Source organism: Adiantum capillus-veneris, chromosome 11 (assembly GCF_014529385.1).
Source record: "Adiantum capillus-veneris isolate H3 chromosome 11, ASM1452938v2, whole genome shotgun sequence".
NCBI classification, from domain to species: Eukaryota; Viridiplantae; Streptophyta; class Polypodiopsida; order Polypodiales; family Pteridaceae; genus Adiantum; species Adiantum capillus-veneris.
In genome coordinates, this window is record NC_140941.1 from 94983158 (window position 1) to 94987159 (window position 4002).

Here is a 4002-nt window from a genome sequence, read left to right on the forward strand (position 1 = left end):
TGTGGCCTTAGGACTAAGTAACACCCAGCCTTTAATGGGGGGTGGCAATGGGATCAAGGGATGAGAAGTGGACGCACGGCTATCGGGGGGATCTGGAGCGTTCGCACTTGAAAACTAAACCCGGACAGGCATGCCCGCCTAGCGGTCCACATCAGCAAAAAACTAAACCCGAATAGGTGGGGCCACGTGGCGGGGTCAAAAGGGTGAAAGGATCCACACTGGCGCGTGGGAAATTGACGGGCATGCAGGAGAATTAAAATTCGGTTTTTGGGTGGTGTTGGAGGTTAACTTGCAAGAAAGGGGGAGAGGATGGACCTGAATGCAAGCTGAGTGGAAGAGGAGGTAATGCAAGGCAAAGAGAGGATCAAAGATGCTTACAGCTTCGATCTCAATGTGACCTGGTAGGAAGAAGGATAACTGGCAGGAAGAAGAAGCCATGAAGAGTAAAATGGATGGGCCTATACCTGATTTGAATGAGGGTATAGAGGTGAGCAGCGAATTTGAATCAGATTCAAGCCAGGATTCTGAGGATTCGTTGGGTTTTAATACTGGTTGGCTGAATGAAGGGAACTCAAGCAGTGCCGACCATACAGAAGATGGAGCCCAATTCCCTCAAAAGCAACCATGTGGGGCCTCAAATGGGGACTCAATCCACATGGTCAAACCTAGGATCCTGTCTCCTGATCCATCCTTGCATCTTTCCCACCACTTCTTTAGTTTTGATCGAGCAAGCTACGACCTAATGCTTCAAGATATGAAGGGGATTTGCAACCCAAGTTTGGCTACACTTCGAGAAGTAGGTGTCCATGACATAAAGAGATGGAACAAGATGTAGGACAATCTATGTATTCGAGGACCCGAACATGATGGATCGACCAAGCTCTTCTTGAAGATGCCTCTCCTGGAAATTGCACCAACTGAGCAATGGGCAGCTATCATAGAAGAATGTCACATTGATCCACAAGGGGCTCACCTTGGCATGTCAAAAAGTATTGATATTGTCAAATTGGAATGGTGTACAGATGTGAGAAAGCATGGCATACATATTTCCTTTATCAAAGACGTGATTAGATCTTGCAAAGTGTGCAGCAAGGGTCCAACACTCCCTCCCCAATTGCTTATGTCAAATAAGGTTGAAGGAAAGTTGAATGCTGATGTGAATAACCCAAGTGTGAAAATTTTAACAGATAAAGCCCACGTGAATGATGCACTAGAGAGTATTGCGCTTAAGCATAAGGTGAGACTTGTCAAGATAAGATAGGTCCAAGTAAGTTTTGGTAAGGTAGAGGACATCTACGTTTGTCATCGTGGTGGTTCAAGAAGGCATCATGGAGGAGACAAGCGCAGAGAGAGAAAAACAAAGAAGTGTGGTTCTCTTTTCAAGGCACGAGTGCAATTCAAAGAAGAAGTCGACAAAGTCAGTATTGTTCTCCATGCCCAGCATCACGGCCATGTTCCTGGCTGTCGGCTTGACTTATACTATCTACCGGTTCATCCACAAGTGCTTCACTATTGCATGGAAGATTACTTTGATGTGGGTACATCCCGCCACGTTGCCAAAATGTCTGTCTCAAAACAAAACTTCCACATGCAACAAGTGCCTCCAGTAGATTGCGTGACTTTTTGATTCTTCATGATCCCAAAGGAGGTCCGATAGGTCGCATATAGCTTGCGACTTCAAGGTAGTACTTTTCATTGCTTATGGTCCCAACCTATATAGCATTTTCTTGACCTAAAATATTTTTTTAAGGTCGAGCATCAGAAAATGATTGGTCGGGGATGTATATGGAGGCTTTGAAGTTACAAGCTGATGGGAAGGTAGCTTATTTTACAGCAATAGTTTCATTTTCACTTTTATATGTTGTCCTTGCATCCTTATGTAGATGCTTGTTGCTTTTGAAAGGTTGCATATGTCCAGCCATACAATCCAAATGCATTGCAAGACATCCAGAAGCCTTTTGTTATCATCATTCAAGATAGTTGGATGTTGGAGATGTGTATTCGCTTCTCACGACATAACGCATGGGCTGTGGACAACACATTCAAGACAAATGTGCATGGGTTGCCATTATATGCAGTCGTTTTGCCTAATCAAGCTGGGATCGGGTTGCTTGTGTGGTTGATGATATGCACATGTAACCCTGGGACATGTCAGGAGAGCATTGCCCTTGAATTGACGATCCGCGTAATATTTTCAAGGATGGGTAGCATTTGGCCGAATGCAATTATAATAGATAAGTGCCCTCAAGAGCTGAATGCTATCTTGAGAGCCATTAGGGATGATGATGCTTGTTGGGCTCAAGACAACAGAGGGTGACGAGTGCAAGTTGCATGCCATATCATGCTTTGCTAGTTTCATGCCAAGAAGGCTTGGGTAGATAATCTTTTGCCCGAAGTGCCAAAAGACTTGCGAGATCAAGTATATTCTACGATGTGCAACCTTATGCATTCAAAGTGTGAGGATGATTTCGAAGCTCGCTTTCAGAAACTCTTATTGGACTACTCCAAGCATGTAAATATTCAACGTTATGTATCCAACGGATGGTGCTCAAAGTCATGTATATGGCATGAGCGTTGGCCAAAGTTTGGGCGCTTATTTCCCCATGGTAATGTGGACACTAAAAATCTCGTGGAGAGATTATGGCAGTACATTAAGTACACTTTGTTGGATGCAAGGATAAATAGGTCAGTGCTTGACCTATTGCATGCACTTGTTGGTGATGCAAGGAGTGGAACCTGGATGGGAGGAACTCTATTGGAGTTCTTCAAGCAGAAGCAAGAGCTAGGTGAGCATTAATCATTTTCTCCTTGCATTTTTATATCAGCTACTTTTCCTAAACAAGTTCATTGTGTGTATGTCAATAGTGGACTCTGAACGTTTTGTTGTGTATGGCTCAAGCAAGAGTGCAACCAAATCACTAGCAGGTGGGGAGAAGTTATTTCAGTGATATGAGACTAATCCATCTACGCTTCAGGTGGTGAACAAATCTACGTTGCTATTCAAGATTCAGAGCATGTCTTCGGACACTTGGTATCACGTGAGTTTACAATCCTCCTATTGTGATTGCCCAGATTGGTCCTCCCAATGCAAGCATCTATACGGAGTGCGCCTAATACTACAAAGCCGGTTTTCGATGCTACATGCAATTTTGCCTATTGTGGATAGTTTGTATGCAATGGTTGAACAACCTACAAACAATGGAATGCAAGAATGTCCTTAGGCTGAAGGAGGTAGAGACTGGTTTTGATGGCGCAGAATTGGGTGTTGACATGCATAGCTTTGAGCAAGATATGGATAGGATTGATACGGAGATAGTTTCTTGTATTGAGGAGTTTAGAGATATCTTGCAACAGCTTCCGAATAATTTGTCCACATGGACATTGGTGCAAAAGGAGATAGCTCTTGGACAACTGAAGATCTCTATGCAGAACCTAAAAAATCTCCATGAGCCAAAGAAGGCGAGCATGCCATGTAGGGGTAGCATTAAACAAATTCAAGCCAACGTCACGCAAACACAGCTTGGGCATGGCACACTGTCAAGTATCATTGATCCTCTTTCGGATGCACTCGATGGTAGCCCCCAGCCAAACAAGACTAGGAGACTCACAGGTTCGCTGAGGCACAAACACCAGCGAGGACGAAGTCGTGTGCGCTTCGAAAAATGGTGACGTATTTGTTGTCCTCATTGTTGCAGTAAGACTCTTCTTGTTGATGAATCTTGCATAATATGCTGCCATACATGCCATGCTTTGTTGCCTTTATCTCAAAAACATTTGGCTACATCTTCTACTGCTCAAATCATGGACCACCTAGTGCAGTTATGGGATGGCAACAGCTCAGTCAAAGGTTCTATCATCACGCGTGACTATGAGGAGTCACTTGAAGGAAGTGAACGGCATTTCACAGTGAAGCTTGATGATGGCAGAATCTATGAAAAGGTCTATGCATCAAGAATACTCATAACCCTTATGTGATGAACATGTAGGGCCTTTACATCCGCC

At 44.0% G+C, this 4002-nt stretch overlaps 1 pseudogene; it reads left to right on the plus strand.

The window, feature by feature from the left end:
- Positions 1-309: 309 nt before the first annotated feature.
- On the plus strand, positions 310-2790 carry LOC147447677 (uncharacterized; annotated as a pseudogene).
- Positions 2791-4002: the final 1212 nt, after the last annotated feature.